Below are 15476 nucleotides of genomic sequence, written 5' to 3' on the forward strand. Positions count from 1 at the left end.
CAAATGCTGAAAATGACTCGAAAGTATCTAATTTTCTACAAATTTCATGAAAGTAGGCATCCATAGAAAGACAGACCTGTGAAAAGTGCTCTAGCAAAGGCAAAGCTGCAGTATGTAAGCCTTACTTAATAATAGAGGTTCCACAGGAAAGTGTGAATTAGGAAGAGATGTTTTCTTTGGAGATTGAATATCCCTCTATGCCAAAGTCAGCAGACCATAACAGGAATATTTTTCAGGTCATGGAATGACTTATGCTCTTAGCATCCTGGTTTTCTCCAGGGCCATGGACAGTGTTATCTGGGGTGTCTCCATGCCCCACTCAAAGCTTTTCAAAACCCACCAGTCTCTCTGACAGAAGGAATGATCTGTGTAGTTTAACTGACATGTATTCCAATGATAAGTGAATGCCATGGGAGAGACTGGAGTTTGAATATTGACTATTTTCCCTGTAAAAAGGCCTTGTCCCATGCACTGATGTCTAAACAGTACGCAGCAATGCACAGTGCAGTAGCCTTTATTTCACTGTCGAAATAATTAATGGGAAATAAATTAGGTGTATGTAAAAAAAGCAGAAACTGTTAACAGAGCTCAGTGAAGTATGAAAAATCCCAGAGGATCTAATCCAAATATGAGTAGCTCTGGGTAGCCTTTGTCCTTTTTTATCTTTTTCTTTTTCCTTTTCTTTTTCATTTTTTCTTCCTTTTTCTTTTTTCTTTCTCTTTCTTTTTCCTTTCTTTTTATTTTTCTTCAAAATGTTAGTTTGAAGAATCTTAAAACTATGAACTAGCATTAAGAATCTTCTCAAAGTAGAATGAATAGGTCACTCACTTTATTACTGAAACACTTAACTAAGGTTTCGTTGTGTTTTTTTTCAATTAATTATTATCCTCTGCCTTATTACATCAAATTAATGGTTTATTTGGGGTATTTTTCCTTATGGTTTTTTTTGTATGTCTTCTAGCAGAAACCAGCTTTCTGTGCTAGGGTTACGTATGAAAACATTATTTTTATTTTAAATTTTAGTAAAGTCACCCATCATACTTGGTGGCATACAATGAGTATAAAAATTTAGTAGTATTTCATTTCATCTTCCGTGGAAATGCATTAATACTAACATTATGTGTGCAGGTTTTAGGTCAGTGACTTAGCTAAATCCTTTTAATGCCCTTCCCTTCTTGTTTAGGCTCTGCTTTGATTTCACGGAAATTTGGAATTTAAACTAGCCCCATGAATTTTTGTTCAGAGGACATGAGACTATGCAAAGTACTTACCCACATTAATTCATGGTGGTTATAGTGCTCATGAGACATGATTATACCAGTCATTTCAAATTCTTACTGATTAAAATATTGCTGCAACACCATTGTTTATTCAAAAGGACTAAAAATCTATTGCTGCTCAACAGCTGACTGAAGCACTCCTCTGTCTGTGGCTAAAATGGCCTTGGTTGGTTGTCAGCCATCCAATAACATATACAAGACATAGCCCCAATATATGTAGCATTCCCATTAATGTATCTATCCTCAAAGAACTGCATGTCAGTAACCTGGCTTTTTTTGATAAACAAGTCCTCAGTGTTACCAATCAGGATCACTGCTGTAAGGGAACAAAAAAATGAGGTTCTGTAGGAGCACAGAAGACTGAAAAGCAGAACTCTTATGTTTTCTTCTGGTGGTAACTATGGGCTCACTATGCCACCTCAAGCAGGTTCTTTCCTGTCAAACTGTGAGACCTCTAGGCACAAGAGTGAACCTTAGTATTCCATTTGGTTTCAAAATAAAAACACAAATCTCATTCTACTTACCAGACTCTTTTTAGCAAAGCTGTGGTCTGGTCTTGACTTGAGCAAAATAAAATCAGTTGATTAAATTCTGACTTCTTCAATTTTATGTGCTTCACATGTAAATAACCTTTATACTGGTCTGATTGGAGTTCTATACGACTGAAAACATTTCTGCAAGAATGGCCTATGTTCCTTACAAAAAGATATTGTATATGCATTTTGATGTATACAGGGTTATTTATAAATGCTTTAGCAAGTTGGTAACTTGCTTTGGGTTTTTTCTGCATAGAAGCTTCTATATAAGTTCAACATATTTATTTCTAGTAGTAATATTTGTTTTTCAGGCAAGTTTATTTTCCCTTTGTTTCCTGGCTCTGAACATCCAACAGATTCCACTTCACCTGTATTTTATTCAAAGTTTGTTTCATGTATGCCCACAATCTCCTTGTTCTATAGAAGAAATTGCTTTCAATTACACATATATCACAGCACTTAAACATTAGTCTCACTTTCCTGTGGTTAATAATTCACCTTATATTCTAACATCCATCAACATAAAATCAGCATAACAACTTTTATGAATCCCTTTATCATCAACACTTTCCAAATGCTTATACAATTCACACTACAGATTCACATAGGAACTGGCTTAATAGCCCTTAAAGTTGCTATAATGTTCACATCCTTTCAATCATAGAATTATTGTTCATGTCTTCAGACAAGACCCTTTTTAGTCATTTTAGGTTATTATCTCATATTTCTTTACACCCCTCAAGCTGATCTGCATCTCAATAAAGCTAGTGCAAACTGGTGTGAAACATCTATTGTTTATAGTTACTACACACAAAAAGAGTGGGAAGGTGTAGGAAAGAAATGATTCTCTTTGGGATTTCTATAGCTTTTCATTGCTTTTTTTTCCTCTGCTTTTACTTAAAAAAAAAAAATCTTTCTCGTAGCAAAAACAACTTACTCACCACATTTTTCCACCATGGGATGTCAGATAGAGTTGAAGTCATAATTTTTAGATAGTGATTTTCATTCCCTATGTTCACTCTCCTTCTCTCAACACAGTTCAGTGGTTCTAAGGTCTGGTTTTCCCATCAGCTACACATGCACACCTCCTATTGAAGTCAATGGGAGTCGCATGCACATCTGTCAGGATAATCAAGTCCCAACTTTACTATCACCATCAATTTAAGACTTAATTTTATCATTTCCATAGGCCATCTGGGCTTTTTTCCTGTTGGAGTTTTCACAGTGACTTTGTCTTCCTATTTTTGCTTCTGCTTCTGCCCTGTTTCAATAACTTATTCTCTTCTGGGGTGACTGCTTTCCACACCTCACCTATTCATTCTGCACAAACCAAACTTTATCCCCTCTGACTGTACAAAAAGCCTAGAACTTGTCACACAAGTGAGGTGTGACAGAGAGACTGCTGAGACTTTTCTTTGTCAGTCATTTTTGGGTAGTGTTCTGCTGTATTTTTAATTAATGGCAATTATTAATTCATGAATTCATACTGCATTAACACCTCGAAGCTCTATTATGAACCCCCATTGTGCTTGTTAATGTACACCCACATAACAAGCTGTTAAATTCACATTTTGGAGCATTGTATGAATAAAAAATGCAATTACAACTGTGACTATATTAATGGCCTGATTCTTCATTCTTTTACACTGTGTATATGCCAGAACAGCTCAATTGGAGGGAAGAGAGACCAATGCATCAATATGCTGGATTTATAAGTATGGTGTATATTAAAGGATGCATTATCCTAAAATAAGTGAGTTTTCCACTCATTGTATGTCGGAATGAGGGGTTTTCCCCAAAAGACATTCTTGAAACAGGAATGTATAAGCTCCCTGATTATCTCTTCAGGAAGACAAATCTGTTTAGATAAAAATTATCCTTTGTAGCAGGACCGAGTTCCGAAGTCCTTAACAGAAAATAATTACAAGTATACGAGTGTGTCAAGTTGCAATGTGTTTACATATTTCCATGCTTTTTATTGACCAAATGTTTTCAATGAATACTTAAATATTTGCACAAATTTATAGAATTCATTAAGGTAACCCTGAAATTATGAAAATAAGCCATGAATATTTTTGCCTAATATATCATTAGACAATTGGGAATCTGAATTATGTCTCATGCCCACATTCATGTTTTTTCTTGTACCCTACTGGGTAGGGGAATACTATGCAAAACATTTTTTCCTTTAGAGTAGACAAAGAGAAAAAAGAGAACAGGTTATCAGAAGCACAGTTTAAACTGCAGAAAGTCACACATATGAGAGATACTGCAGGTCACCCAAAATTATGTGGAATGATTTGTCACCTGAATTTTTCTCAGTCTGTGGTGTTGGAAAACATTTAAAAACTTCTGAGATGGAGACCAAGGTGATAGTTTAAATAAAAATGATATTTTAAAATCCATTTCCCTGGTTGGATACCAGAGCGATGACTGTTTCATATGGACAGTAAACACTACACTGATTCTTTAGAAAGCTCTATTACAGTTTTTTCCATATATTTAACCTGTATAAAAATTTGACCCTTTCTCTCTCGGTTAGATTTCCAAATTATACCTAGATGCCCAAGCCTTCCAGTCTACTTGTAGCATTTTACTGCTATTAATGTCATTGAGACCTCTGGCATTTATATCCCTCTAAGAATCCCTGTCCTTCAGAAAGGTTTGAGTATTACCATATTATAACATATACAGTACCCAAACACTGTGCTAATAGAGACTCTCAGAATAACCTAAGCCACTCCAGACTGTGCAGTATATATAAGCAGAGTTTAGCATCAAAAGCTGCATTTTCTGACAGAAAGGATTTTTATAGGCAGTCATCGTGCAAAGCTTGGCTCAAATTACTTGTTTTCTTAAGAAATAAATGGTTCCAATCATCTGAGAAACCTGATCATAATAATGATCATAATAATAATGTATTTAGTTGGTTGTTCAAGCACACCCTTCTTTCTCTGCACTGCAGGAAAATTAAGCTGGGAGACACTGCGTAAAACCTAGAGCAGAACAGCCTTTCTCCTCTTTGTTCATGACTGCTTCAGTTCTAATTTCAGTTCTAACTTTTTATTGTGATTTGCTTTGTGCAGTAAGAAATTGGGGATAATCTCTACCTGTTCTGGCATAATCTTTAAAAGCCCCATAGCCCAATATTCAGCTGATTTGCAGACATAGTATTTTTCAGTTTGATGGCACAGGCAGCTTCTTCCCATCTTCACAACTGGAAGCACTGAGTTCCTGTTGTCTGGCAGCCGTTGGAGGCTTTAGCATCCTCTGGTCTTCATTATTCCTCTCCTCAAGCCCTGCTGTGAGAACAAGGTACTGGTTGTACAGCATGACACTGTAGGCCAGAAGGGTTGCTTGAGATGCTACTGGCAACCCTGGGTTCTCCCATCTTTTTGTCCAGGTGAATCCCTGAGAACTTTACCTCCAGATGGAATTTGGTAAATGAGCTGCTGCACTCACTGCATGCCACAGGAACCACAGACAGCATCACCCATCCCCTCATAAAAGCTGTGGGGTGTTTTTTCCCCCTGTTCCTTCCCCTTTTTAGCTTCAGCAGCAAGTGCATTAAAGAAGTACATTTAGGTCACTTCAGACCAGAACATTAAAACAAATGCTGATAGTTCAAGGTTAATAGATGCATAAAACAAAAGTAATTCCATGTCAAAGCTGAGATGACAGGTGATTTGACTTGAGACTGCCTTGCAATCACTCTTTTACATGTGCTCTGTACTGAGCCTTGCAGAAGGTGTTATGTTTCTGACATTTACTTGTCAGAAAGGTATGACAATAGAAATTGTTTCTATCTCTGCCGGTCCCAGATGTTAACCTTCTAGCTTTATTTTGTAATTGGGGTTCCACGGAGCTTTAACATTTTCTATTGATTCAATAGAAGCGATAACATTTCCAATCATAAGAAGGCATTATAGAAATATCAGGCAATTCACATATCAAAATGTTTGATAGCTGGGCTCACCACATTAATTTCTGTCACCTTTGCTAGGAACCCTTTATCCTCTTTTTTAATACTGAAGGACACCTGAGAGTAGTTTTTGTCGCTTTTATTGTTCAATAAAGTAGACAAAAGTTTCAATTAACAACCAAGGAGCCTCTAGGAAACTGTGAATGAGAATATATTTTATTCATTTTACTGTATTTTTTTTTCCTAATGTATCAGCTGTGACTTCTAAGCCAGGCTTCACAGGGGAGAGAGAGAAAAAAAGTTGATATAAGCTTATATGGTCTGAGGGCCATATTTTAAAACAACTTTGGTTTACTTTTGAGAGTCAAGTGCTAAAACTACATTGAAAATTCAGCTCTGCATCTGGATGCCAATAACTTTAAGATGATATCATCCCTAAGGTTCAATTCAGATCCAAAGAAAAGGAAGAAGGAATGTTATCTGGGGTGTTTTAGGTTAGCAATAAGATGCAAGGGTGGTATCCTTTGTAAAGCACTGCGTCACAATTGCATCCTATTTAAAAGGTGGGATGCTGGGTCTACATTTAGTTATTTAGCTCCTGTTGAACTGACAAAGAGTGACAAAACTCCCAAAGTGTGGCATTTCTATGTCACACTTCATCTCCCACACACAATGGTGGCAAGATCATGGAGATAGGTGTCATGGACAGACTGTCATTTAACCTTCAAAAACCCTTCTGTAGGAATAGTAATTCCTCATTTTGATAAGTTAAACATTTGTCCTGGGCTGCCATTCCACTTACCAGAGAGCTGTAATTGCAATATCCCTTCTGTGAACTTTGGCTGAGCAGTCACTGAAGCTTGGTGTAATTCTAACCTCTCTCTGGATTCCTCCTGATTTCATAATTTCCCCTAACACCTCCTCCTCCACTGTTTCACAGGTGAAGGATGATGTCACAGACCTTCCAAGTCCCAGTAACCAAGACGAAAGTTTCCACACAGTTTTAGGACTATGCCTGTTATCACTTATTTCTAAGTATGCACTGAAAAAGCAGACCTATAAAGAAAGAACCAACAATTTCTGTTTTGGAATCTCTGTTTCATTTCGGTTTTATTTTAAAGTCTGCACATATATTTTGTGACTGATATTGGAGCCTAAATCATGTTTTATATGTTTCCCTGAAGGTTATAAAACACCTCAATAATACTGCTCATTCCCTTTTTTCTTCTCCCCTTCATCCCCAGCTTGTGAAGGAAGAGAATTTATATAAAATTTCAATCCATCTAAAAGCTACCAATGTATAAAACAGAATAACCATTCTACAATGTAATAAATATAAACACAGTTCAATAGACATTAGTCTCATGGAAACAATTGTTAAATTTCAGAAAGATACATTTCTCAAAATTGTATAAACTGCCTGTCACAATGATTGCATAGGATCAGTCAAGAGCTGCACACTGCCTTGATTGTTTTATTTTCTCTTCATTCTCATAGTAGGATGTACCAGTTTTGTGAAAATTTTGACTTATATTAAGACAAATGGCCTTTTTTTCCCACCATTCTTCCCCCTTTTTAAGCAGAGGCTTAATCTCCTTATGTGTTAAATCTCCTGGTCACGAGGTAATAAGCAACATTATCTGGCTGACTTGCTCCATAAGGTCTCTCTTAATGATTTCAGCCAACAGACTCTCTTCAAATGTCTTACCCTTCAGACACTACTTTAACCATCAGTTCTCTGAAAGAGTGTTTCCTCTCTCACAAACTGAAGAAGATGGGTAACAGTTTTGTGGTTAAAGTGCAGAGTGAGTTTTGAATGTGAGGGGTACTGAGCTCTGTCACAGGTTTGTGCCAAGGACAGTATAATACAACATCAAGTCATCTGGGGTAATGTTTGGGTGGTTTTAACATATGATGGATAATTTCTAGATGATATTGGGATTTGGAAATTCTGCAGTAGTTTCAAGGAATAAGTAAGTCCAAAACGTTAATGAAGATATTGAAAAGATGTAGTAATGATGGTACTTAAAGGATGATTTCAGTTTTTAAATACACAGATTTTTCTGTAATTCTTTGGTCCATGAAGAAGTACAATTGAAAAAAAAAAACAAAAAACAAACAAGTGTTTTACATTTATGAATAACATTGAAGGTGTGAGAAAACTTTAAACCAAGAGTAAATAAGAATCTCTTTTCATAGACATTCTATAATCCTTTTTCTCTTACTCACAGGAAGTTTTTGTAAGAGAAATCTCATATTTCACAGTCTCTTTCAGAGAATTTCACAGTCTTTCTTCTGTAAAAGCAGGAAAAAAATCAAAACTATCTGATGCCATTATTGGTGCTGTTGAAATTCAGTCCCTTTGGTTGATGGTAAACTTAACCGAAAGAAGAAAAATTAGCAAGGTACTCTTTTTTCTAGAGAGGACTTCCAAGGATGTCCTGCTCAAGAAAAAGAGATGCAGAGTCTGGTCTAGTTATATATTTTGAGTTAAATCAAACTTATGACCACATCAGATTTCTTCAGCTATTTGTCCTTTTCTGTTATTCTGTCTCTTCACAGTTCCCTACATATCTCAGAGGCATCACGGGGAACATGCTGGTAGCAGTGGAAGTGCCATCTCTGAAGCAGACCTCAAGGTTTCCTATCAAGCTTCCTGCCATCAAAATACCTTTTTCCATGTCTATTTTAACATCCAAAAAAGGTAACCACCATTTCAGCCTAACTGTGAATACAGTAGATGCAGTTGCTTATCGTACAAGAGATGTGGCCAGGAATTTTGAAAAAGCAGCTTGCTTCACTTTTGCAGCCTCTTTCTAGCTCCTTTTTTATGGCACTCTATATATAAATTTCAGACTGACTCAGACCTTCACATCTTAAAAGATAACTGTCTGCACAACACAACATAACTTGATGTACCTTCAGGGGTAGAAAGGACAGCTTTTCAGTGGTTGGACCTTTTGTATGTGGTTGTACAGTGTACATCAAACTGACTGTTCAAAACCTGAATCATTTAAAAGTCACCATCAGTGGTTAAAAGGTTTGGCTTATATTTCATATTTTGTCTCCTTTGACTTTTAGGTTCTGTGACATTCAGAAATAACACAAGGTTACTTATTACTCTGTGTTTCAACCTGCAAATTCAGGTTCGGTCCAGTCTGGCTTACTGAAGCTGCCATCATAAAATTATTTCTATAAGAGACCAAGGAAATGAAACTACAGGTAGCTAAGGAAAAAAAAAAAACAAAACAACCTACTGACAGAAGCACCAAAAATCCTCAAGAAAAACTATTTTTGCACCATATCCATTTTTAGCAAAATATTTTAGGGTGGTTTTTTTTCTTTCAGTTTTTTTCAGTAACCTAAATCTATATCTCTTTTGAAAAAATATATTTATCACTAAAAACTATTTCTTCACTATTTGCACAGGAAAAGACCCAAATTTCAAAACAGAAATCAGAAATCAAATGTGTGATGCTGGTAATTTGCTGTCATCTTCCCCAGGCAAATCTGTCAGTACAACAACTGAAGACAGTTGTGGATGTGCCTAACACCAGAGAAATAGGATAGAGTCTAGAAAACATACATATTACAGTTGTAACTCTGTAGGGATAAAGTTAATAAACATAATGATGTCCCAGATGGAGTTCACTCTAAGGCCACCCTTGCTCAAGCATCTTGCTATTGACTCATGCTTGTCCTTCACTAATCCTCCCAAAGATGCCTCAATATGGAGAATGTTCTGGTCACTTGGTCCCAGAAAGCTTGTGCTTGGGGAATTTCACTTCCCATGGCCCAGAAGAATAATTTCGACATGCTCTTCCCTGGGGTTCATGGCATCACCATTCAGCACATAAATGGCACACAGAGAGCTTGTGTAAGAATATCTGTTTACCCAGATTATTGACATGCCATGGCTTACAGCAGTAAAACAAAAAAGCAGAAAGCTTCCAGCCACCTGATGAGGATGAACTGTTTTTTTCCAGTGAAAGTCCATGTCTTCTATGAATTTCTAGTTTTAAATTCTTTATAAAACAGGTGTTTTATGGGTGATCTCTTAATGTGAAGTAACTTTCTTTAAAGAAGTATAAAACATTGGTGAAAAATGTACACAAAATCTGAAGTTTTAGAAGCTACAGCCTCTCTCCAGTGTCTCAGACACTTCAGAGATTGTCCAAGGAGAAAGCAACAAAAGTAAATCAAGTGTGTCTGAGGATTGTTTTTTGTTGTTTTTTTTTTCCTTTATGCTTTTTCCGGACAAGCTGCATTTCTTGGACTCACTGATATGTTATGACACTCTGTGCACAAATACCCTCAGCACTTTCAAGTCTCCCTCCTAGGGTCATAATTACTATTATGAAGTAGTTTCTCAGATAACCTGTGTAGATCCCATGGAGAGCTGTGACTATCAGGACTGAGACCTTGCATTTGATATTGTATTCTTTGGAAAGCCAGTCCAGAGAGGAGGGCACTGGGGTCATGTGCTAGAGGACTTTTTCTAAGGCAGGGGATTTTGCTGAACCTAGTACTAAACTTTCTTTTGAGAGAAATTGCTTTCCAAATGTCCTCTGCTATTGCCAATCACCCATTGTTGTTCTTTTGCTGCCCAGACTGAAATATTACATGAAGACATGTATATGGGGAGGTAAGGGAAGATTGTATGGTGGACAAGTGAACAGAACGACGAGTATGTCTGGACAGAAACAAGGACCGTTATAAACTCCAGTATGTAGAAAGGACTGATTTTAAATACATAAAAGTTACATCAAAATGAGTGGAATTATTTAAGCAATCAGCAAGTGACATAATGTGAAAAATCTAGACTTAAATGTTGCATATAAAATAATTTTTGCATTATGTTAGAAAAGTTATTGCTGTTACAATACAGGCAAGGAAATCCCAGATTTTTCTGCTCTTAGTCATGCAATCACATTCATCTAAAAAACACTGTGTTTTTTGCCTCTAGTGTGAAAAAAAAAAATTGTATGTAATTAAGGATGATATAACTTGTGCCTACACATGAAAAGATTTAATTATCTGCTTCTCTCCCTTTTAAAAACGAGCCTTCTTTTAATGCTTCCCATCTTTGATCTTTGGTCTTAGGTTAACCATACCTCCAGTCTACCGGTCCCGTCTCTCTTATGCAAAGCTGTCTCCTTCCTCCTGTAGTCTCACAGTTTCTTCCTTCTTGCAGTTTTCCTAGGGTCCTTCTCAGAAATATTTTCAGGGTCCTGGTTGGCATTTTCAAATAAATACAGCGACCAAGAAACCTGAACCAAACAGACAAAACCAATGACATTTGGCAAACATTAGCAAACAGAAGTGGGCTGAAATAATGGGGAAATGCTCAGCAGATTTACTAATTGGCTGTGATATCAACTCCTCTCCTGTAATAAGCTCTAGTCCTGCCTACATATCTACAAAGTTACATGCATTACAGTGTGATTACACAGTGATTACAGGAAATACTCTGCTATCACATATTTCTGTAATTTGAACATAAAATAGTCTACTTCAGACACAATACAGGGAAGAGTATGATTAGGGTTGCTGAGCAAACTAGCCTGCAACAGCAAATACTGATAGAGGATTTTGACACAAGCCTGTATTACCTTATAACATATTATCATTTCTTATGGTTCCAAGGTCAATGTCTTTTTCTCAAATAACATTTTGGACCTGTAATTGTTCATCTACATGCCAGCAATTATGGGTGAATTGATCAGCCAGTAATTAATGCTGTGCTATTACACTTTTTAATTTGTAGATTATGCAGCTGCAAGCATTCACACATTTTTAATTTGTATATTATACAGCCACAAATGTTTACAATGCCCTTTTTAATCTCCTTACACTACCAGTGCCATTATTCACTATAGATTAATGATACACCGAATGCTGAGGTTTATTTCATTTACCACTCTTACCAAGAGAGCTGTTAACATTACTGTGCTCTATTACTTAATGTCTTACTGCAGCTGCTAGTGAGCATTGGTTACCCTTTAAAATATTACCAGTCAGTTATTTTCTCTCTTTCTCCTTTTTTCTTTTTTTTTTTTTTTTTCCCCCCTCCAACACTCCTGCTACTGACAATATGACTCTGTGGTAATATTACACTTCATTTCCAAATTTATTTCAAGAGTTTTGTTCCAAGGTGTTTCAGTCTTTTCTTTGAAACAATGGCACCTCTCTGACCCTGTATGTTTTACATTCCCCAGCCTGTCCTTCCTTATACTCTTTCTCTGTGTGGTTTCATATCACATCATATTACACTGTGAGCTGGGCAGCTAGCCCATAGCCTTACTTTAGGGAAACATCCCTGTTCAGGACAACATTACAGCATGTCTTTAACTTAAAGGATATGCTCTGATACATATGGAATGTTTTGCTTCTATTGTTTACTTGAATGGGACACCATGAAAGCAATTTTTCTTGCCACAAGCTTAATCCAGAGTCTATCAAAGCCAAAAAGAGCCTTGTCCTCTTCTATTGGACAAAGAGAATCTTAGTTGCCTAATTTGTTTTATAATGGGAATGCTATTGTGTCCTCCTGTAAAATTATTTTGATATTCAAATTTAAGTCTGAAAAAATCTTTAAAAAAAATCAAAATATAAAAGCCTATTTCACCTTTCAGGTTCTTACTTCAAAGTACAAGAAATTTACTTTATATATATATACACACAATTATATTTTTATATATATATAAATATATACACATTCAACTCAGTGTTGCTGCATTGTTATGTGCACTTTACTTCAGGTGACATACTATTTTCCTTAAAGCTACGCCAAGAAAAACTATTGTCTCCTTCCCATCTCCGTCTAGAAACATTTTCAAATTAAATATCAGGCTAAACCAAAACTCACCTGATTACTTGTTCCCATACAAATAAAGGACTTAAATCACTTCTGTGAAAACTCTCATCTTTGATATCTTAATAAAGTCCTCCAATATTGCTGAAAGGTAAAGTAAGAAAAAATTGTTGCATACCAGTGGCCAAACAGAGAGGTAATCTATCACTAACTGCAGTAATCTTTGCCTAGGAGCCTCAGTAGAAACATCCTGTGAGAATTTTTTTCTTCTTTTTTTTTTTTTTTTTTTTTTTAAACATAAAATCATAATATTTTGACTAGAAACTGAAAAGTCAATTACTTTTTCAAGAGCACACCCTTTAAGATGAAATACAGCTGAAGGATTGCCTTTTGAGAGAAGATACAGCATCTGGTGAGCAATTTTCCAAGAAATCACAGTGAATTATCAGAAACAAAACACTGATTTTTAGTCTACTTGGTATGCTCCTTGAATTATGTTTCCTTGAAAACTATTTTTCCCCAGAAAGCTGCATTTAACATGTAAGTAGCAAAATCCCTGATTTTCTATTGAAAAGCAGTATTGAAAGGAAAAATTCAACTATTCCTAGTCAATAGCAATGCAGTGACTTGCACCAATTGAAGATTAATACCTATTATCGCACTCACATGGGTATTGCAAGGATTAAAGTTTGCAATGTTTCACTGGAAAGGTAAAATGATCACAGTTATCTCTCCCAAAAGTTAAACAGTTGTACCTCAAATAACTCATCTGTTACAAATCATCCTAAAGAAAATATTTCTGAAGGTTCCCCAATATCACTGTTGATAATTATAAAGTCTTCCATGAGGGTCTTGCTTATAAGCAGGTGCAGAAAATGTAAAATTTTGTACATAACATAATTTCTATCTTAAAATCTAAAAAATCTCTAGAGAAAAAATAGGGATTTTAATTTATTATATATTTTTAATTTTGTTGATTTGTGTTTTATTTTAGAAAGATTTCTCTTTCTAATTGGTTCATATTTTTCTCTTGGACAATAGAAAACTTCTACAGGTAGACTGAAGCATGCACTCCTGACTAAAGCCCCAGAAGTCTGCTGTAGTGTTCCTCAAGCTTTCTGTTAGGGACCAGCTCAGGTGTGGCTCTGATTTCCTTAATTTAACAGTTGTGGTCCATTGACTGAAGAAAGATGATAGTTTGGTTAACAAAATATAATAAAAATGTGAACAAGAGACCTGTTTTAAGATTTTTTTCTGGAAGTACTGAGTGTACATTACATTCCTTCTTCTGGAAAATATCTGTAATACTCTCAGGTGGAAGGATAAGTTCTAAGAAAAGAAATCTAACCCACTGCAAGAAAATTCATCAACACCATTACCAGAAAGATGAACCTTTAGAATACGGGAAGTCCAGTTTTATTCCCATCTGAAGGTACCCCTTGTCTGTTGTTTTGAGGTGTTTTAGCAGAATAACAACATTGCCAGTCCCAATTTTGATGTTTCTTGATATGACTATTTGCTAGCATTGTAGTGGGTTTCATAAATTTTTTTAATTTTTTTATTTTAAAAAAACAGATTGGGTTTTTAGTTTCTGACCCTGATCCTTCAAACTGACCTTAAGGCAAGAAAGTTCACTGAAGATTATTCTCGGATTTCTCTTTTCCTCATATAAATTGCTTTTTACTTAAAAGGAAGTTCAGAAAATGCTCAGACCTACATGGTTTGGTTAACAATAACTATAAAGGTAATATTCCTTTCCTTTGCCTGTATTGCATCTGTATTTTTTTCCCAAATATCTTCCACACAAGGAGCAAAATCACTGGTTATTTCCCTAAGCTCTGCAAATTAGTTTCTTCTCTTTCCCATACCCCACATCTCTTTCACTACTGAGATTAAGGAGTTTATAAAATACAACTTGTTACAGCCATGAGGGATTACTACTATATATTATCACTCACAGCTCATTAACCCCGAAGCCCTGCTAACTAAGAAAATCCTCTCTAATGAGGTTTCCTTCTCTGCGCTAAAGAACAAAAGGTCTCAAAGTTTTCCCTATTACCAATCTCCCTCAAATTATTTTCCCGTAATTAAAATGGAACTTTAAGGCCATTAAAATACAAATCTGAATTTCTTGTACTCAAGCAAATCCATGTCCACTCTTTTTTCATGCTTGCAAAGAATCTTCAAGTTTTGTATAGAAAGGGAATGCATTTCTAGTAGTTTCTGCGGCTTATCAAGTGTAAAAAAAAATCCATTTTTGAAATAAAATATATGACTTCTGGACATATTAGTCCTAATTCAGTTTTGGTGCAAGCAGCTCCACCTTTCATTGACATTAATGGGAGTCAGGCTAGTTTTCTCCTGGGTTAAATTAGGGTTCTTTGTCAAGAAGGCTGTCAAAAGCAACTGGACAACTTGTCAGGTGTCCCAGTGATAACTGTGATGGAAGAGTCCAAATTAGATTAGCTTGACAGGAGAAGAAAAATAAATCTATTTACTATTATTTACATTATAGCAGTACTTAGCAGATCCAAAAGGGACAGAGAAATTCACTTTGAGACTTCTCTGAGAAAGAAAGTAGTATTACAAGATAAATCATAGGGGCATTAAATGTCCCAGATTCTAGTGTTACGTGGGTACATGAAAATCTCTCTTCCTTACACTTTTTTTAAAAAAGGGAATAAACATCAAATCCTCACTGATATTTAGGCTTCCAGATTTTATCTTTTGTTGAGCAACCTTCATGGTCAGATGCCAGGCTATGCCTGTGGTATTCTTGTAGTAGATTAAAAAAAAATTAAAAATAATTAAAAAAATAAAATTAGTAATTGCTATTTTTGATAGCAAGATAATATTTGAGGGTGGAAGTGCAATTCCTATCAGATACCAAATCTTCGAGATTTTTTTCAGGATTCACTTACATT

This window comes from Calypte anna, chromosome Z, assembly GCF_003957555.1.
Source record: "Calypte anna isolate BGI_N300 chromosome Z, bCalAnn1_v1.p, whole genome shotgun sequence".
In the NCBI taxonomy this organism is placed as follows: Eukaryota; Metazoa; Chordata; class Aves; order Apodiformes; family Trochilidae; genus Calypte; species Calypte anna.